Source organism: Pelecanus crispus, chromosome 12, assembly GCF_030463565.1.
Source record: "Pelecanus crispus isolate bPelCri1 chromosome 12, bPelCri1.pri, whole genome shotgun sequence".
NCBI lineage: Eukaryota > Metazoa > Chordata > Aves > Pelecaniformes > Pelecanidae > Pelecanus > Pelecanus crispus.
In genome coordinates, this window is record NC_134654.1 from 593,312 (window position 1) to 615,328 (window position 22,017).

Genomic DNA, 22,017 nt, shown 5'->3' on the forward strand with positions numbered 1-22,017 from the left:
GGGGCGATGCCATCGTCGTGCTCTGCTGAGCTGCCTAGCGGGCGATGCTGAAACCTGAAATACCAAGGGGGAAGGTTGGTTCACATCCAAAGAGAAAACTCCCGTCATCAGGGTGACTTTCCCCCACCCACCCCTTTTTTTCAGCTGAGCATTTCTCCATCTGTTGTTTATAATTATGCACTTTAAAAACAGTAATCCAGTGAGATTGATTGATTAAGCAGAAGCTAGTTTCAGATCTTCAGCCTTACGTTTTTTTTTTTTCTTTTCCTTTCTTTTAACTTGGAATGCACAAGAAATACCTTTATGATGAGGTTATTTCTCTTGCGCTAGTTGGGAAAAAAGTTCTTTATTTTCTTTTGTCAATAGCCGACATCTCCATTCTTTGTCACTGGCTGGAACAGGCAGCCACAGTATAGGCATCTTTTTAGGAAGGTATTATCAAATTCCTTCCTTTCAGCGAAACAGTAGCTAAGCTACAAATGCAGATCAGAAGGAAACAGCAGTGTGGGTGTGTGGGGAAAAAGAAGAAATTGCATCAACTCACAATAGATAAGATAATTATTAATCTCTTTGCAGCACAATAAAGTCAGGCTTTGTGCTGGTAGGATATCTGGGGGTTCTGTACTTACGCAGAGCTGTGTGAGTTGCTGTGCATGCCACTTTAAAAGAAACCAGAGATCCTGCTATTTTTTTAGTAGATTTCTTTTGCCAAATATTGACCTGCGGATGCATGGACAAAAACTAGTGACTAGTGTTTGAAAAAAATTAATTTCAAGTTTCACCAGATATCTCTTGACTGCTTCTGAGCTTTGCAGGCTTTCGTTGTGCTGTTGTAGACCATGATGAGATTGTCTGAGCAAGAAAAGCTCCTTTGTGCTCTAGGGAACCTTTAACCTCCCGTAGCAAATAAAAGCTGGCATCTCCCCATAAGTTCCTGTTTTCCCAGTCAATCACTTCTCTTTGGAGCCAGGCAAGTGTTGAGAAAAGATGCAGTGTTTTCCAGAAAAGAAAATATTATGGCTTTTGCTTAACTTGCATTTGGGGCACACTCTTGAAATCCACAGTCGTGGCAAAGAAACATCCATTCACTGTATTTCTTGTTTCAGTATCTCATTTAAAGTTTTGTCGATATTCACTTAATGCCTCTTTCTTAAATACATGCTACCAATTAAGTCTCCACCCATTCCCTTTTCATTTAGTTGTGCAACTTCTTTGTATCTTAAGCAGCAATCAAAAACAAAGCCCAAAAACTTCTAGGCCAAAAATATATTAAAGCTCAGCAGAATCTTTTGTCAATTGAGCCTGAATTCCTTTTGTGTGACCTTTCAGCCTCAACTGCTGAATGGGGTTGGCACAAGGCAGGAGTCCCTGTCTTCTAATCTTAGAAGTTGGGTGGTCTTGAGGACCTGATTTAGATGCGTTTTTAAATTTTTTTTTTTTTGTTAAAGTTCACGTATGCTGGTCTCAATTGTATAGGGCTGAGTAATATCCAAAAATATTCTTTGTGTTTGTACTTTTTCCAAGAGCTCAGTCCAACACGGACTTACTACTCTCTTTCCACCAGTACCTGTGGATCTGCTAGCAGCCAGGGAACTCGAGTGAGTGAGCAAGCAGGTGCAAAGGGCGACGAGGCCGCAGCGTGCTGTAGTAAATTAAGACCACTTTCTCACTGTAAAAGTTACCACAACTCCCTTCTGATCAGCTCTAAAGCCAAAGAAAATGTATTGATTTACACCAGCTGAAGAGCTGACCCTTAAAGTTAAATTATTGAAAATCTCTGGTCAGCGTTGTGAGTGCTCAAGAATTACTGTAAATGGGTCAAAAGCACCTAGGCAGATGAACAGGAAATTAGCCATAATTAGATACTGCAGATTGTTACTGCGCTAATTTATCGGAAGAAATACTGTCTATCAGCATAGGTATGATTTGATTCACTAGTTGTTCCTAACATGGGGCTACTGGAAACTTGAGCTCTTCCCAAAAGAGGCTGTCTAATCTAAAAGAAAGATGTGTGTGTGTATTAGCCATTTGCGATTCTGTCGGGGAAATTGCCATGCTCCTTACAGCATACGGTATTTTGAGATGAGGCTTGGCCGACGGAGGAGGCAGCCGCGTGCCATGGTGGCTGGGCAGACAGCACGCTTGAGTTGCCATCTATAATGCAAAGGGATGGCCCTTCTTAATAAAATGCTGCTGCAAAGCCTCATCAGTGAGATGATAATGGCTGCAATCACTTTGGCATTTCCCCTCTAGCAGCAAGATGAGGCTAGGTAAATTTATCAGACTGGCAATCATTTTTGCCCAACTGTAATTCACGGTTTCATAGCTCTTTTGGTTTACTCGCAAAGTGATCAAGTTACAATATCAAGAAATGCTTCGAGCTGAAGTTCTCAAGTGCGTCCAAGTCCTTGGCGTTGGCAAGGCGGCGGCGGCAGCCGGGAGCCTTTAGGCGTTGCTCGTAAGCAATGCCGAGGGTGGCAGCTGGGCTGGAGAAGGACCATCGAAGCCACGTAGCAGAGCTTGAGCACGTTATGCTTGAAACTGCATCACCGGTCCGATTTAGTCCCTTTTAATGCCTCTGTGTGCTCGAGTCTTTCAGCAGGTTTCAGTCGAGTTTCTCCATATTTGCAGTGGAGCAGCTGGAAGCCGCCTCATCCCCGTGACGAGAGGATCTGCCACGTGCCTGGGCAGCGCGCGGTGACGCCTCCTCGTGCCAGGGGAGGGAGGGCTGGCCGCTGCCTGCCCAAACAACGCCTGTGTGGGGTGCGATCGCTGCCTCCCACGTTAGCAGGATGAAAAGACTACTATGCATCAGCAGAACTCGGGTAACTGCCCGAGATATCAGACCTAATTTAAGTAGGCAGCAAGCTCTGCGTCCAAGCACCAAGAAACATTTGGCATTGCTCCTGTTGCTCTGCCTGGCTTATTTATTTATTTATTTATTTATTCACTAAGGAGAAGCTGCTTCTGGGTCTCAAAAGGCTAACTTTGCCTTTGCCTAGTAGTTGAAAAAGTTTAAATTGTACAAGCCAATTTTACTGCAGTCAATATGACATATATAAATTACCTCCAGATGCATTCGCCCTCAGTACAGTTGCCATGACAGTACATTGTAGTAAAAACCAACCAAATAAATAAGCAGACTCTCCGCCCACAGCAACTGCTGCAAATGTGCAACTCAAAAATTAAATGTTGCTTTTCAGTGGGGAAATAGCAGAGTGCTGCTGACATAAAAAAATGTCATTTGATTTTTCCATAAACTGCATATTGCAATATCATCAAAGTATGCCTAAAAGAATTGAAGTACATCACTTTTGATGATGATATTAAAAAGGAAAGACTAAGTAGGATATGAACTAGTATCTGGTAATGGAAAATGTATCATTTGTCTTTTTCATACATGTTTCACCTAAAATGAATGGAGTGAAATGGAAGAAAGGTAGAGTCTTCTGTTCCTGTTTATCAGTTCTCACAGCCAAAGGGGCTTTAGGACCATATTAATTGAGTCAGTAAAATCATAAAATGATAATTGAAAGGACTTCGAGATGGGCAGTGAGAACTGTTGAACAGCGGAGAAGAGTCTAGGTGAAGAGAACAATGAAAGGGTTAATGCTGCAACAAAAAAAAGGACAGTAATTAGCACTGGCAAGGATCGGCTTTGGAGATGGTGATTGGTAGTGCAGAAGATCCGCTGGGATCCTGGGAAAGGATCCCTTGCACCACTAAGAAGGTGGAGCGTCTGGTGGCTGTGTTTTTATAAAATGGATAATTATCTGGTTATTGAGGGCAAGAATTTGATGGGGTTCAGAAAAGCATTGAATGATCTTATTTTAGAAAATATGAATTTATTTACTTTACTAGTGACAGGTGAACTTTTAAGTGTTCAGAAGTCGGATAACCATTCAGTTGTTTGAACAGCACTTTTAGCTATTTGTGCCTGAATTTTTTTGTCTGGAAATGTAATTAGAAAAAATAGTTTGAGGGTTTTTTTTCTGTAAGACCTCCATATATACCAGCAGGACTGAATGCAGAGCTGAAAAATATATCTTACCTGAAATCCCAGAATCTCAAAATATGAATCTGTTCCGACCTGTTCCCTAAAATGGGCGATGCTGTGATTCATTGTTCCCGGGAAAGCCAACATCTTAAAAGATTCCTCTAGATCTGTCATGACTTGATCACCAGTGGATTTTCTGGCTGGTAGCCAGAAGTTTGGAGCCCTCCCAGTGCTGGGGAGTCGTCCCGAGCGCCGTCGCAGGTGGGTTATTTGTTTATGCAGGTGCCGTCAGGCTTCAGGGTGCGTGATGCTGGGTGCCGGCCGTCAGAGATGCTCTCCCAAAGGTTTTGCACGAATCTGCAATGCTTGGGCAAGGCGTGGTCCCGCCAGCACCCACAGAAAAGCTGCTTTTCTTTTCTGCAACTTTCCTGCAGACCACATTGCTCAGAGCCTGCTCCTCTGGGGCCTTGCCATTGCCCAGAAGAGCGGGGTGGCAGAGGTGGCAATCCTCGAGGGGACTTCAGTGGTATCCTCTGAAATGAGCTCTGCAGCCACGTAGCGCCCGGCTCCTCTGAGTGTGTCTGTCAGCAGGCAGCCGCCCGTTTTCGAGGGGGTGTGAGCTCCCTGGCTGAACTCACTGCAGGCGCTAGGAACAGCCGCTGTGCCTGGTCAAGGATATTGTCTCTTTGTAGAGCTCTATCAGTATTTCGTAACAGTGTGGTTAACAGGGAGGGGAACACCTGCACCGCTGACATGACTGTAGGGAGCTCTTTTTGGAAGGAGGCAGAGAAGGGAATTGTCCGCGTGTGCTACTCATTTCAGACCATTCTGGAAATGTACCCCTCCCTTGGTGTCTTTGTAGTGCCGTGAGGTTGTGCGCAGCGTTGAGAAATGCCAGAGCACAGATTGTGAGCTCAGCACGTTGCGTCTCAGAGTGGGAGATGGGACTAACGCACTGATGGGGCTAAGCACTGGACCTGAGGCATCTCCAATTTAAAGTGCTGGTTTTCTTTTAATCCTTATTTTTCTTTCATTACACATATAATACCAGATTTATAACTGCCATTAAAAAGTTCCTATAAGGAAAAGCAGGTCAGTACCTTGCTTCCAAAATGATCTATCAAAGAGTGACAGAAGATGTCATGTTAGGCAGCTGTATTAGTATATTTGTAAAGACAAATAGAAAAAAAATTTTAAAGTTCTTGGCAATTCTACTCTGATAGCTAAAGGAGTCGTTACAGAATTTTTAAGGGAAGACTAAATACTTTCAGCGATGCTATGAAGGCCAGTAAGGGCTGAAGACACTAAAGAACAGCCCCGGACTTGCAGGTGAAGAGTTGCTCAGTTGAGGGCCGTCCTTAAATAGGTTGCTCAATGCTGAAACTTAGGTCAATACTGCATTGACGGCTGCAGCTCATCAATAGTTGATCTTGTCTAAAGACCAGCAGGATTTTGCAAATTCAGAGTTCTTGGCATGGAAGCAAGGCTATGTTTTCTATTGTAAACTGAAGGGAATTGGACTCATGAACACTACTTTTAGAAAAATCCATCCCTCTTCCACATTTCTACTCTCTTTTGTCAGCTTTCTTTGAGACCAATGCAGTCAGTTAGGACCTAGCTGAAGGATTCTGGCTCGCAGCCTTTCTGTTGGATACACACTGCTGTTTTCTTGAGGCTGTTTGGAAAGTCAAGGCCAACATCATACTGTGTGAATGCACATAGGAAGAAAAACTCTTGAGAAGCTGCAAATTTAGTGTTAGGATCCTGTCAAATATTTGCAGTTCCCTTTATTTTGACAGCTAAAAGCACCCTGAGTATCTGCCAGTGTTGGTCCCGAGACGGCCGACAGCAAGTGCTTCTCGCAGCCGTACTTTCACACGTGGCCAGAGCCATCGCTTGAGTTGTGAGAAAGGGGTTAAAAAGGTGACAAAGGTGAGCTGTCTGAGCTCTCCCCTCATACCCTGAGTGGAATCGACAGAGAAATTCCACATTAGCCAGTTTCCAAATCATGGGATAAGAGAGAAAAATGAAACTGTGGATCATATTTGCATGGAAAGCAGCACATGCTAAAAGTAAAGCTTAGAAGAAACATCCTGGTACTCTACTGTCTTAAGTCAAAATCCACTCAGATCAAGATATAGGTTGATGCTGACGAATTCTGGCTCAGGTCCATTGTTACCTTTTCTAGCTCCTTAAGGAAGTGTCATGTGGAATCATCTCACGAACTTAACAATGTCAATTAGGAATTCATGCAAGGGAAAGAAGAGACGGTTTTGTAATTCCACCACCTTTCCTAGGATATTCTTTCACCAAAAAGAGAGGAAATTTTTGATGAAGAGTTACTATAATATTAATTTCCTTCACCAACTTTGTACTTTTCTGCGAGCTAAGGTCTATGGAACGTAACCTGATCGTTGACCTTTCTGGCAGTTACCATGCAATGCTCAAACGAGACCCATCTGGAATCCGAGAACCTGGCCGTCCAGAGCGTTTGGCTTCAGACGGAGAGGGAGAAACACCCTCCAACTCTGGCCCTGGGCAGGCATTTCCCCCGCGCTCTTCCGATAACCCTGCAGATGAGGCTTTTATCGCAGGCCCTGGAGCGACCGCAGTCCGCGTTCCAGCGGCACGAGCTGTCCTGCGCGGGCAGGGCCAGGGGCAGCTCTGGTGCGGCTCAAGCCTCGCACGGCAGCGTGCCACGTGGCTCCAGCAGCTGCTGCAGCTCGCGCCGGTCCTGGTGCTCTCCAGTTTTTCATCCCTACTCTTCCTGCAAGGCAAGTGGAAACTCAAGTTGCGTTGCTGCTTTGTCCTACAGCAGGCTGTCTAGCTCAGGCACGCGAGGCTGAGCGTGAGTTAGTGCCCGTGCTTCGCTCGTGCACGTCCTGCGTCACCCGCCATGTGAAACATGCCCTGTCATTCAGCTCTGCTGCTGCAGAACTTGCTGAGGGTTTGCACTTAAATATAATAAAAGGGTTTCTTCCCCATCTCTTCCCAAGTCACCTCCAGTTCTTTGCTTTAGAGCATGATTTGGCTTTTAAATATTTCTAGAAACTAACTCTTCCACCCCTTTCGCATCAAAATGAAGCTTATCATCTAGGGGTTTTCAGTAAAGTAATGAGGTGCCCAGTGAGACGTAAGTGAAGGGACCTTCAGCCTGCCCTGACCACTGAAGCTCTGGTGTGTCATGCCAGCTTCCCTACCAAAAGATCTGGCCTTGCTCTCTGGGCTTTCAGGAGCGATAAGCACTTCTTCCAACTTAGAAAGTTTTACTTGCTAGAGGATGGACCTGTGCTGACTCTACAGACGTGCCCCGCTCGTGAGCATCTCTTTCCTGACACGATGCTGCTTTGAGTGTTACTTTAAGCGCAACAGAAGGTCTGTCAACAAACTAGAAATGAGGTACAAGCACCACAATTTCTCCACATGCTGCAGTGGCAAACGTTGCAGCTTGAGAGGGCTTTCTGGCAAGTTTACCATTTCCTCCCTCACCTGTCTTCCCTTCCCACACTGCGTTCAAAGTGCGCTTGCTACAAGATGTAATCAGATTGCAAAGTTATCTTTGCTGCTGGTATCGTGTTAAAACTGTTAAATAATGAACTGTGCTAACTGAAGCAGAAAATAATCTTTATGCAGAGAGAGCAGGAAGGTGGAGAAAACCTATATAGTCCATAAACTAGTCAAATCAAGTTGAAAATACGCAAGTTAAAAATATACATGATACCCACTGTATACAATATGGGAGGTGTTTTACAGCTGACAGATAATTTGGCTTTGGAAGTGAAAGGCGATGTCACAAAACAGAGCTGCAGCCTGAGGCTGGAGAGTCAGCGCTAACTTGTGCAAATTTGGTCACAGCAGCTCTTTCACTAGATATTCCACTTCTTGAGAGCAATTTTCTAGCATAGGTGGGTGTAAAGCCAGGCAGTAATTTTGCTGGTGAACGCAGTAGCCTGTGGTGAGGGATGCAGGAGCCTGCAAGGAGGCAGCTGGTCCAGGAAGGCTTGGCGTGAGACAGTGCTGACTTGGAAAGTGTTCAGTGACAGCTTGTAACAGAGAGCATACCATGGCGGTAGGGTATTTTTTCCATTAATCCAATAGTTTTTATCTAGCTCAGTGATAAAGTAACAATCAGGAGGACTGATTCCATGCCAGTAGGGAAAAGATGCAGACATACATACCTACATTTTATACGTATACATACACACACACGTATGTATGTGTTTATGCATTCTGTACATAGAGGGATGTGTGCTCACGAGATAACGTACAACCTGCTGTCACCATTCACTGGTACACTGAGACCTATCAGCAAACAGTGTTCTTGAGCCTAGAAAGTATTCTGATCTATAATAAACCATTCATGCATAATGTACCTCCCTTTGATATTAAGAAGTCAAGCACCCAGCAAATGATGCTTTATCTGCAATTTCCAAAAAAACCAATATGGTTCTGTGGCTATAGGCTGAAGTTTTGCAAGAGATTGTTGTAAAAAATGTACCATGTATTGATTTTTGCCTCAGCCCACAGCAGCTAGAGATAAGATCTTTTCCTGTGTGCAAGGAAATCTACTGGAATTAAAGTAACATGCAGATCTGTAACTAAATCATAGGAATTTAAAAAGTGTCTTTCATAAACCCCTCAACATCCAAATTCCTGCAACGTTCACCTACCAAAAATTGTTGGAGTCCATTTATTTAGCACAATGATGCTTCAGAAACTGTTTAGAGAAGCTGAGCATTCTAGTCTGCCTCACCAGGCTATGTGACACAAACACACGCTTGCATTTATCCATGCCTACTTTTCAAGTATAATGTTTTGTGGATGCTCAGAGAAGGGCATCTCGAGAGCGAACTGCAATCTTTATAAATAACGCGGCTAAGCCTCGTGTACTTAGATGCCATGGATAAATTTAATAAATCAAACAGCCATTCAGACTGCAATGAATGTTAATACCTCAGGCTCTGCAAAAAGTTGTCTGGTTATTACTTGTCTCAAGGCCAGCTGACAAACAGCTTGCAGAAGCAGATAATGTGGCTGTATAAGAAAAAGAGGAAAAAAACTCACCTTTCTTTTATGGTCGAGGAACTCCTGTTGTAGCCAGGCAAAGTCCTAGACAATCCAGTGAAATATTATAAAAAGCTGTAATGCATATCTGAAAAGCTGGTAAATCCTGCTCCCTCTGCCCTTCCCCACTAATCCTTCTCCTGCCTCCCGCTTCCAGCGTGCAGAGCCGTAATCCTCCCGCGCACCCCTCCGCGCTCTGCCTGTGTCTGCGGGCGCTCCGGTCCCTCCAGCTGTTTATATCCCCAACGCACCCACCGCCGCGCAGCCCGCACATGCTCCCTGCTCACCGCCGCCCGGCGCGGTCCCTCGCCGGGCTCCCTGCGGCTCACCGGCCTGGGGCGCCGGGGTCCTGCGCCGTGCAGGGGCTGGCGGCAGAGAAACGCTCCATGGCCTCCTGCGCCAACAGGCAGGATGGAAGCAGCCCCAGCGCTGCGCTGCCAAAATCCTCAGCCGCGGTCGGAACGCTCGTGTTTCGTAACGCTCCCCCTGTTCGGGGAAGCAGAGCCTCTCCTTTACGTCTGCTTCACGGAAGAGCTCTGCAGCCTTCCGCAGCTACAGACGTTTCCAGCCCTACCCGTACGCTCTACCCGTCTATTTATTTGCCTAAGCGCACGGATGGCTGCATAGGCAGATAGCTAAGTGGCGGCAGCGGCAGCGCGAAGTCCTAACGCGATCAGCTGAACGGATGCTCCCGCGTTTGTTTCTCGGTGCCTCTTCCCACTAGGGGCAGCTCCCTCTGGAGCCGCTCCTCTGGAGACCCAGACCCCTTCCCAACAGGTCCGGAGGGTCCCGGGAAAGCGGGTCCCTGGCAGCCTCCCGGCACCGGCTCAGGGATTTCAGGCAGCAAATTGTTATTCTGGGCACAGGTGGATAGAAGTAAATTATTTATAAATGTGAGAGCTGAAAGGCAGTTTGCCTGATGTCCTTAGGACTGCCTGCTCTGCTCTGCTGTCTTCGCTGCACGCAGGGACTCCTTTCTGCTACTGGTTCACATGGACATTGATCAATTTGTAATTATTCTTAAAGCATCTGCATTTAAATGGGAGTAGGCTGCACACTTGTAACTGCGTGTGGGTGTGAAGCGCCCCACAGTCTTTGCATATTTAAATCAAACCTGTGGAGCCAAAGTCGGATGCGGTTATGGGGGCACCCTCATTTACTTCGTGTGCTGAGGCGTGCGGGTCCGAACTGTCAGACCAGACACCTGCCTGGCTGCGTTCTTGGATCGGAGAGGAAGGGGGAATTCGGATGCCACGTGGGGACTGATCCTGTTTCACTTCTGTATGCACAGGACTTAGCCCCGCGGGGTTCCGTGATGCTGCGTGCGTGGATCTCTCCGTGCAGCACGCCCCGTGAGCGGGGTCTGAACCGCCAGCGCGAGGCTAACCCTACTGAAACTGCACTTGGCTCTCCCATCGCCGCACGGCTTGGGAGAAGAGGGACGGGCTGTTCGTTTCAGATCTCTGCACACGTGCTACCTAATTTCAAAATACCCTAGTTGTGAAGCAGACTTGGATTAGAAACGCACGCAAAGACGGGAGCCATAGACTAATCTCACTTCTTCACCACCTTGCAAAAAATAGCGCAGGGATTCTGGAAAGGTTCACTCTTTAGTTGGCGCCAGCATCAAGGAATGCATTTCACCACCTTTGCGTTTGCATTGCCTTAGTTACGTGTGTGCTTCTTGTCTTAGAGCTACGTAAGCAAACTGTGCCGGGCCTGGCGGCTGCCGTTTGTCGGTTTACTTTTTCTTTCCTTTTTTGAAGGCTGTTTTGTCTTGTTGTGTTTTGCCTTAAAAGTGAACAAATGCAGGAACTTCTGTTTCTGGCTACATAACATGGGACATAATTTGCAGTCGTGGCAGACCAAACCCAAGGACTTTGCATTTCTGCTCATTGCCTTTCAAGGGCCAGACCCTTGACCTCCCGAAATCCCCTTTGCCAGCACCTGTGGCGGGGTGGCAGGCGGGAAGGCTCAGCTGGGCGGGCGGCCGAGCCCCCGCGCCTCGGCACTGAGCCCCCGCGGGCACGCTGCGGCGGGAGCAGAGCCCAGGCCGCTGCCACCGGCACCCGGCGCCTCTTCAAACGGCGACCGCGGCGCTTTGGCGCGGCGTTTCCAGTCCTCTCTGCGTTTCCAAGCGGCGAGGGGAGCGGCTGAGGTGGGCGCTGGCACCGGGGGGGATGGCTGGGACACGGGGGTCTCCTTCCAGCTCTGCCCCGAGGTCCCAGTGACCGTGGGCGAGCTGTGCGCTTCCCCGCACCGCGCGCCTCGTCCCGCTCCTCGCGTCCCTCGCCACGTCCAGCTACACGCCACAGTGCTGCAAGCGTGTACTCTGGGGCTCGTGATAGAATGTAAAAATATAAAATCATAATGACAGTTGCAAATCTATTTAGCCACGAGATATGCCTGTCTTTGTCTATGGGAAAAAAATTGCAGTTGCTGGCAGAAGATCCTGCTATGAACAAATTTGCAATAGTTGCAAATAGTTTTCATATACAGAAATCCAGGAAGGATTTCAAGCTGTTACAGCATTCACATAAATCTGACAATCCTTCAGACCCGATAAGATGTGAAAATGAACAGCTAAAATGCTTTTGCTCTTAACAGATGTTTTCTGGGACCTCATGTATCGATAGGGCCGCAATTGTACGGTGATTTTGTGAATTTTGATTAACGGAGAACCCTGAGACTTAGCAATGTAACGTTGAAATTTTAAAATACTGGTGGCTGGAGATGTATTCTCACCCTGAGAAGTTGCGCATCTGTTAGATTGCAACCCATCCAACCTTTATGTGTGTGTACAGCTTTAAGGCTGCAAAAGTCTGAAATTAATTTAATTTTACTGAAATTAAATTAATCAAATGTTTAATGTAATGACATTTTTAAATGTTATGCTGGGTTGGGGCCTGAATCAATAGAATTACAGGAATCTGCCCAGGTGAAGCAGCGGCAGGAAATGAAGTTCAGCATTATCAGCTGAGAAAAATGATGCTGAAAATGAACCGAACTCCCAATTTGCACTACAGCGTATGGGCGGCGCGACACGCGCACCCGTGACGTTGCGCTGTTCGGCGCTGCAGCCATGCAAGCGGAGCTCCCCTCCCCGACCCCCGCACCGGCCAAGGAGCCTTTCCCTGGCGTGCCCGCTACGAACGCGGAGCGGTGCCGAACCCTGCCCGGGGCGGCCGGTGCTGGCGGGAGCCGCGGCGGTGCCGGTGCGCTGCCCCGAGCAGGCGTGTGGGTGGCACGCGTCTCCGAAGGGGCGTGCGGGCAGGAACGGCCCCTCGGGAGCTTTGCCGCGAGCGAGCGCTAGCTCGGGTCTGCACGCGTCTGGCACGCTCCTGAGGTGTCGGTGTGACCTGCTTGGTGCCGCGAGCGCGTCCCAGGGCCGTGCGCTCGCTCTGACGCAGGATCTGCTTTCGCAGATTTGATGTGAGAACAGCCGCTGTCGTTTGGGGGTCTTGCAGCTGTTCTGCCTTGATTTCTGAATTCAGGCAAAGCCCAGACAAACTGCCAGGTTTCATAAAACATCAGCCCCGCCGCACTGAGCCCTCTTGAACGCCGCCTTTTTTCCAGGATTTTGTGTACAAAATACGAGGTGGGGACTGGATTGGGTGCAGGCGTGGGCGAGAGCCCTGCTGCCACGAGGCGACCTGACCGAGGGGGCTCTGGGCTGCAAAGAGCAGCGTCGTGTCGCTTTGGTCAGGACTCAAACCAGCACCGTTTTGGGGGATCAGCGAGGAAAATGAAGGCAGGGTGGGGCTGTATCCCAGGAGAGATGGCAACACTCCTCTCTCCTGAAATTATTGCAGCGGAGTATTTTGGGGTGGGGGTAGGAGGGCTCTGTGACCCCTTGCGTCACGCTGTAGGCAGCGATCGTGGGAGCGTGCCATCGCGGGGCACGGCTGCCCTGGCCCCTCGGAGCGGGCACGGGCCGCGGCAGCACGCACGGTGCGCTGCTCCGCTCAGGCAGAGCACCCTGTGCGGCTAGGCATCTGGAGATTTTCTGTGCACAAAGTTCCATTGATTTGATTTAACTTAGTTAAAGCATGCAAAAGACAGTTTTAAAGCTTGCTTTATTATTTCAGTTTAGCTTGTCTAGTGAGACTAGATAAGAAGTCAGTAAACCCTTTGGACAGCATGATGCTAATAATCACGGGGAGCCATGAAATCTCAGTTCTGTGAAGATGGGTATTATAATGTAGTTTCAGTAAACAAAACAAGGCGTTCATAAATTGAATTAAGGTTGTCCACCTAGGGGTTGCAAAGGCTTAATTAACCCAGCTGAATTAAATGGATGTGTACTTTTACAAGGCCACCAGATCAGATGCCATAGTAAAGTGCTTTCCTGTCACCATGCTCAGCACTGGTAAGACCTGCGTCCCATTGAACAGTTTCTTTTTTTTTAAAAAAAAGTTACTGTTCTGTTGTTAGAAAATTAACAAATCTCTAGTAGTACCATCTAGCAACTGACATTGGTTTTGCTCTCTTCTTACCCAAGGCTAACAAACAGAGATTAAATCCATGGTAGCTTTGGGGAGGCCATTTTAGCAAGTGTGCTTTGCATCTTGTACAAAACATCTATATATCGCATCTGCTAGGTCTCCTCTACCTTTTGGTGTGCCGGTACTTCGCTTTTTCTGTATGGTGCAATTATCTTTCATTCCACAGTGCTCATGTCAGCTCTGTTTTGTTACATGCTATTACATGGAAAAAAAAAATAATCAGTAGAGTGTTCCAGTTGAGAAAATAGGAGGCCAAACTCTGCTTTTTCTGTGCCCTGATGTAAATCTGAAGTGATTCCCATAAAGGTAGTGGGAACCACTCCAGATCTGCACCCGTGTAAAGAGAGCAGGACCCTGCCTGGTGAACCTGGGAACATGGAGGTGGATGACAAAAACCATGACGCTGTTAAAAAAAAATCATCAGAAGGTTAAAAGTAATGAAAGCTTCTGTGAAAATGCCGCATATTTTTGGTAAATGGGAAGGCAGCTGAGATAATCGACCTCTGTATGGAAGCTGTGATGTGAAAACTAGGGGTGATCGTGGGAGTCTGAAGGTGTTTGGCAAATACTCAGCAGCAGCACTTTGGTTTTTCTAATCCAAGAATATGCAGGATACCAATTCACCAACATCTGGATTTCAGTTAAATCCTAGGAGGCAGCACTGTTTTTAGCATCTTACCCTGCCTGCACATCTAGGTGAATACTTTATTTCACATGGCTTCGATAAAAAGAGAGGACTCTCTAGCACTGGGAATAGAGCTCTGACGGGAGAAAAATAACTGTAGAAACCCTCTGAAGCAGGAAAAGCATTTGAGTTTTGACGGGGCAGCTGACTGAGGGGGGCCCGTTTCTGCTGTTGGTTATGCCAAATTCTACTCAAATATGGATGAAAAAGAGAAATGCGGCATTTTGTCTAAGACCGTGGCCATTAACTTGAGGGCCCGGGCTCAGTTCCTAGCTTTGCCACACACTCATCGTGTGGTCTTACGCTGTGGGGTCTAAAAGCCTTGACAGGGCGACTTCTGGTGCCTTTTGCAGATTTCAGAGAGAGATGGAAGCCTAAACACCCTTCAGAGTCCTGGCCATAATCTCTCCACTCCCCAGCTTCCCGTCTGGTTAACAAAACGATTTTCCTCCCGTTCCCTGGGGAATTTTTCCGTCCCTCACACGGAGCAGAGGTTGCTCTCACAGAGATGGTCGCCTCCGATTAACCCAGCCTGGCCGGAGCGGGTGCTTGGCTTAGTGTGTTGTTCACCCTTGCTTTTAAATGCCTGAAAGAGAAATACCCGGCCTGTGTGTGAAGCGCTAACGCAGCCTGGAGTATGGCAAAGCGAAGTCGTCGCTGTGAAGGGTGAGCACCGAAAAGCCTACCTGAAAAGCTTTAGGCGACTGAATGATGGGCCTTCGGCCTCCGCCTGCATCAGCTCTTGGGCCACCGCCGTCCGCTCCCTCAAGCGGGACTGCGGAGGACACCTCCTCTTGGAGGGAGCGGATAAAAACACGGCGTGCTGTATGGCAAGAGGCATGAGAGGTGTTAATTGTGGAGTGATGGGTGAGATTGTTTCACATGTTTTCAGACTCAGACCCACAGACCTTACTCTTGTTTTACGCGCGCTGCTTTCTCACCTGTGTCATCCCACTGTCTACAAAGAAGTTGTGCCTTGACGGGACCCGTGTAAGCGCCTGTTGCAGCTCCTATTAAAGTAAGAGGGAAATGGAGCAGATTGTAAGTTCAAAGGACAATCGGATGTTTTACATTGCAAAAGTAGCCTAAGAATGAGCAAAGAAAAGGAAAACTAGGTAAAAAGCTGAGCAGGATACAGACATGGAAAAATGATATCTAATGACACTAAGATAAAAGGGGCAAAACTGGAAAATAAAGCACGTATCTGTTATGGTCAGCTGTAACGTCAGTCATTTGATGGAATGAGTGGCAGCTGGAGGCATTCCGCATCTGGGTAAAATCCAGAGCACTTTCTTTCTCTGCCTGATGGGTCTGCTTGGTTGTTGCACAAAATACAGTGCAGAAATTACTGAGTGGCATTACTGCTAGAATCCTGTTGTGGGAGCAGTTCTTGTGCTAAATGACTCAAACTTTCAGTCACTTCAGAAAATAGGCTCAACTGTAGAAGTAAGGATCAGCTGAGGAAAGTGACAGCTTTTGCTAGTGTGGTTTCAAGAAGAAACATCCAAAAGACTGTGGTTTCATAAATGAATGTAATGTAGCAAATAGTTTCCTGGTCCTTTTTATTTAATAATCCTAAATATTCAGGGATTAGGCATTCCATGTAATGCCTACCTACAATTTTCAGTTATTTCATGAAACAACTGTGCAAAACAGCTGTTTAGTCGGTGGTTGACAACGTCATTCTTTTTCCAGAATGACTGGTTTCATAACATTAATGCCATGTTATCCGTAACGCAGGGAAAACTATCAGGTCTAATACAATTATTGGCAAAACTCCCAACGACTTCGGAGCACGCAGTATGTCAAATGCCGTGCACAGAGCATTTGTTGAAGATTGTGCAGATCAGCGAAGAATCTTACGTTCCTAAGACATCTCTCAGACTTTGCTTCAGCCGTGAAAAGAAAGGCAGGCGCTAAAATGGTGCTAATCTGTACAGCAATACCGTGTGATTTATAACAAGTGACGCTGTAGCGTAGGGTGTTAGGCTGCTGCATCTGATTCAGGTAATGCAGCACGAGCCAGCCCATCTGGGGCTGGGGCCTCCAGCTCCAGGGTTTCCTCCTTCCTACTGTCATTGCTGCTAAGGGGGGTTGTAGTTTTGGGAGCAGCTGATACCACTTTGCATTTTGGGGGGTCTGAAAGGACAGATGCGTTCCCAATAACACGTGCTTGAAGAAGCAACCCCTTCGAAGCTGCATGAACAAAACAAAAAGGATAACGTAGATGAGGGTCTCAAAGACATTCCTAGTGTCTAAGTGGAGGTGAAATAACATTCCAAAATGTAAGCGATGTAATAAGGGAAAGCCAAGTTAATTTCCAAATTCAGGAGGGATTTGAAAGGTGGAAGGTAGACTTTCAGCATAAATAAGGATTGCTCTAACTGTAGCTGTTCTATTGCTCAACTTCCAGTGTATTAAAAACTGAAGTATGATGTGAAAAAGGAACGGGTAAATATGATGAGTTTTGGTCAGGATGTTGCTGGCCTGAAGGTTATTAAGATTTTGTTTCTCACCTTTAACATAGCATCACATAAAATGGTGAGAGGAAGCATCAAAATAACAGAAAGCGGCAGTGGTTCTTTGCACTGTGTGTAATTAAGCTGTGCAGCTCCTTACTGCTTCAGCAATCATCACCTAGCACCAGCACAGGAATGTGGAACTGCTTTGATTCAACCGAAAATGGAAAAGGTTTGCAGAAAGCAGCTACCGTGTGCACATTTTGGGAACAGGCTTGCTTTGAAGCGAGTGGGTGTGGAGGGGGTTCTAGCAAACTGGTGGGAGAGGGGGATTGTGTAGCACTTGTGCAGGGGTTTTTCCCCATTTCAAACATTGTGAACTTGTTGATGTTCCCTTGTGTTGTGTTACGGTTTTTGTCATGTTTCCTTTACACTCTTGTAAGTTCCACAGATATTTAAATATTTTTTGAAGTGCCAGCTACACAGATGGCAATTGCACATACTGCTGCACAAGAAAGTATTGGTGGTGTGGTTAGCATCCCTGGGAAAGAAATGCAATTGGTGGAACAAAAATGAGATGACGACATGGCTCTTCTGTACTGATGAGGAGGAGCAAGACAGCTAGGTGCTGTCAGCGCACAGGAGAGGATTCAAGGGAATCAGCTGCAGGCACTGAGCAGAGTAGACAGGCATCTGAACGTGAGTTCTGGGTTAGAATTTATTGTTAGTTTTGCAGTAAAAATCAACATTTTGCTCATCTCTGCTGGTCTTTGTGCTTGCAGCTTCATGCAAAAGTAACTAAATTGAAGGTATCATTTGACCTGCCCGTTAAGAGATGATGGTGATGCAAAGGAATTATTTCTAAGTGGCTGCTAAAGGTAAATTGCTAAAAGCACCACGCAAAGATTCGGACCCAAAGGACGTAGTAGTGCTTCTGGTTGGTAATGTGTTGAGAATATTGCAATATGTGTGCAGAAATGGTTTTATATGCCTGTAATCTTTGAGGTGATTTGATTATGATTTGGGGAGGAACGATCTTAGCCATAAGAGATGGCCTCTGGTATAGCACAATCACAGGACACGGCTGCGATGCAAGTTACTGGGCATTTAATGGTCTGTATTCTATAGGAAGCTGGACTAAATGGTCTTCATTCTTTTTGACCTCAAAATCTGTGCAACACTTCTGGTCACATCTCCCATGGTCCTCTCTGTTCTGCCCGCACGCTTCTGTTGGTTCGCGACGTCCACCTTCCCTTGCCTCAGTAGAAGTACTTCAGCCTGCTGGGGTGGCCATGGGTGGAGGGAGCTGGGGGTGCAGCCAAGCTGCAGCCCCCCATTTGTTCTGCAGTGTCTCTCTGCCAGAGCCAGCAGTGCCAGCCATGCCCGCGCCTGGCAGGACCCACCGCTACTCCGCGGTGCACGTCTGCGCCCCGGCCATGCCGCGTCTCCATGCTCAGCCCGCTGGTCCCGCCGTGGCCTGAGGGACGGAGCCAGGGGGCAATGGCAGAATGCAGAGCTTGGCTCATCGGGCATCCTGGTCTTGAGTCCGTAAACACAAAGGTTTCTGAAGGTACACGGACTGGAAGAAAACAGCGTGTTTGCAATCATGCCGCGTGAAGTGGAGTGCTTCCTGCTATTCAAGTGTCTTCAAATGTAACTGGAATGTATATTCCTTCCTGGTATTGTGTGTCTAGCTGTGGGATCCCTTTGTGCTGAGCTCAACGGAGATGGACAGTCATGGCCAAATCAGCTTACTATCTTTGTCCTTCCTATTCGAGTGCTTTTCAGCCTCAGAAAACACATTTAGCTTAAAGTACTGGTATTTTTCTGAGTGGTGCCTTTTGATGTTCTTGACTGGTATTATCTTTTAAATGCAGCTTTTTGTTGAAGAGAAGAAATACCAATGTACCTGCTGTTTGACCAGCACCTTGCGTCACTGCCGTCTCAGTTAGGTGCGCAGTGGGTCCTGCACCACACCACGCTCTTGCGGTGTTGCCTCCCCCGCTCCCATTCAGACCCAGAGCTGGATTTCACGGGGTGCTTCACTGGAGCTGCTCAGCCAGAGCGTGTGAAGGAATAATGTGGCTGATAAGACCTTACATTGCGGTAATCACAAAGCAACACCAGCTGAAGTCTTCAATCAAATAAGCCTGCTTTTATTTTTTGCTTGAAGGCTTGTTCTTTTGACAAGTGTAAATAATGTCTTGTTCTTTATTTTTAGTGGACCATAATAAACCTGAATAGATAGAAAGTCACCTGAGCCATAAACATTTTAATATCTCCAATGTCTGCCCATAAAGTAGCAGCACCAGTGCCTCTCAGAAACCTTCGTAGCCTCCCTTTCAGATTCTGTAGAGAAAAGTGAGGTTGTTAGAGCATTAGATCAGGGGGTTTGTCCCACGCTGGCTCAATCATTCATTATCAGGAACTGCCAGCAACAATTAGTGAGCCCTGAACACCGAGCATAACGAAGATCACACTGATTCAGAGTTTAAATGAGTCAGGATACCGTACGGTGCTCTTTGGAAGCTGGCCTTGCAGTTAACACTCACCACCTTGTCCCAGCTTTGAAAGGAGAAGTAGTTGAGTCATGGCAATTAGCCTGCTGCCTTCCGTGCCCGTGAATTAGGTTGTTGTCTGGCAGCGCTATCGAGTTGGGCAATTAGGTTTTCTGTGGCAAAAGCTGCCCTCTCCCTCCAGTTTTAAGTGCATCCCAAACAACAAACGTGGCACACTGTCACAGGTGGATCCAAAGAGTCGGGGATCATGAAGGAAGGACGAGGGCAACATCACAGAGAAACGTGGGAAGATGAGTGACAGAGAAATTGTGAACTGGAGGTGCTAAGCTCATTTCTCTTGTAACATCGGAACAAGCCAGTGTTCAGCAATGCTCGCAGTGAGTTCCAGGACTTAAAAAACTGTTTGCGCATTTGCCTGGTGGCGTGCGAAGGGTGTGAAATGTATCGATGTAAGAAAATAATAACAGTCCCATTAGTGGTAGTTAACAATGAAATAGAGGAGCACAGCAAAACCTTTCTTTTCTCAGTTGTCCGCAACACAGTTTTCCTGTCCACTCAGAAAGTCTGTGCAAGTAGTCAGCATCAGTGACAGGATGCTGAATTGTGTGGAAAACTGGTTGATGTCCCCAGTCCTGGTGTTTTACATGATGAACAGAGCAGATGGAGATGGGCATTTTTGGTGTTGGCGTCCTCAGCAGTCTCCTATGACATTTATTCTGTCTTTTTGCTAATGCTTCAAGTCACAACATTTGAACCCAGACCTCCGCTCCAGACAGCGCCGGGGGTTTGGGGACGCTGCCAGGGAGATGTTCGGGGCATTGTGAGGCAGTGAAGCTTCAGGGCCAGTTCTCTTCACCAAATGGGTGGAAATAAAACCCCCCAGCTCTGTGTACAGCTTGGATATAAGCTCAGATTTCTGCCAGCTCAACTCATAGCCTAAGTTAAACACATGTTGTGCCTAATTCTCGTTTAGAACGGTAATGGAGGTAACAAACCAGCTCGTGGATTAGATAAGTGCATTGATACCCTTGTCTGGAGTTACTGGGATGAAACACTGGAGCTCTGGACGCGGCCGGAGTTGTGGGTTTTCAGCTGCTCACAGGACCAGCCTTGAAATCTTAGGTCCCAGGAGGATTTTTTTCTTCTTTCCATTGTTAGATCCCTGAGCCATACAAAATCCTGCAAAACACTTCAGTGTGTCCAATGCATGTGAGAACCGTTGCTTTAATTTAGAGTTTTGTTTGCCGTTTCCCTTAGTTTTAGTAATATACATCAAACCATGCTCAGTTACACCCACATAAAACTAGAGCTCTTCTGCTGCAGGTACTGGGTTTATTTCAGATTTTCGTCTTCTCCCTGTCCCTCTATCAGACTCTGTCAAGTGAAATGCATCCGTCGGTTTTCCATCCTCATTACTTTCAAAGCTCCGGTTTGTTTCTGGAGCAAACAAACGCGCTGTGGCCGCTCCCTGCGGAGGATGCTCGGCTCCGCACGCCACAGGGTGTGCCTGCTCTCCGGACTGCCCGGCTGCACGAGCTCCCCATTTCCAGCGCTGGGGGGTATAGCTGCGGGGTTTGCCCCCCGCCCTTCCCGAATTCAGAGGCGCTGCTGGCAGCGGAGCAGGGGCTCAGCTGTTGCTTGGTAACCGCAGCCACATTTCAAAAATGTACCCTTTTACAGCCAGCTTCCCAAACTAATGGCTTTGAAAGGAACAGTTGTTCTTTCAGGATCATTTTCATTTTGTTCTTTCTTAAAAAAAAAAAAAAAAAAGAGCCTTTCAGCTCCAGCTTTGCTTTTCTTCTCCGCTCTCTTTCCTCGCATCTGGTCCCACAAAGGAGAGTAGTGTCACATGCCCGGGAGCGAAGCCCTTTCATCCTCCTCTCCTTAGGGTTTAGCCATTATCGTTTCTGAATTTCAGTCTGAGCGGAAGGAAACTGCAAGCGCTTCTCGTAACGTCTGCATTTGTCTTACCTCTACTCTTCGCTGAGCGTAGTTTTCTTCTTCTAAGAGTTACACATTTCACCCTCTCCCGAATGGGTTGGTGTGGTAGGCAGGACCGGTGCCACAGAAGTGCTCAGTGTCTGTTCTCAGCTCTCATCCTGGTTTGCCGGATGTCCCTCTTGGACAAGTCACTTGCTCCTTCACGCCTTGCTCTACCATCCGCAGACTGGACTCGGCGATCCTCACACCGCACCCTGTGCTCTGCGGGTGGCTGAGCTCTGGGCAGCTCCGCCGTGGTGTCTCCATCACGAATGTGGGGTGAGGTTGTCAGGTCCTGCTGGGGCTATACCTGGAAGAGTTGCATCAGTTGTAGACCACAGGCGAACAGAAAGCCTGACTGCTCTGAAACTAAACTGCTGCTGTTCACCTAATGGCAGCCTTCTGCTCCTCTTCAGGCTGCGGGATCTCAGCATCTCAGCCCTGCGGGATGCACCTGCGTAAGTCACTGCATCATTGACTGAGGTCGGCAGAATTACGTGTAAACCTCCACAGGCATGACCAGTTGGCTTGGCTTTAATAGTCATGTTCCTGCCCATGTAGCACCTCGGTCATGGATGATGCAAGGGCTTTGATCCAGTGGGGAGCTGAACAGCCATTGTATGTCACTCACATTGCAGTTATTCCCAAAGACACAGTACAGAACTGATTTTAGTAATTAATTTCTATCCAGTCTTAAGTTTTTGTATGGCATCAATATCGGGACATCTTCTACATAACTACTTTTACAGTGCTGGTAATAAATACCAGGAAGATGATCACTCAATCCTGATCCCTTGATTAACAAATT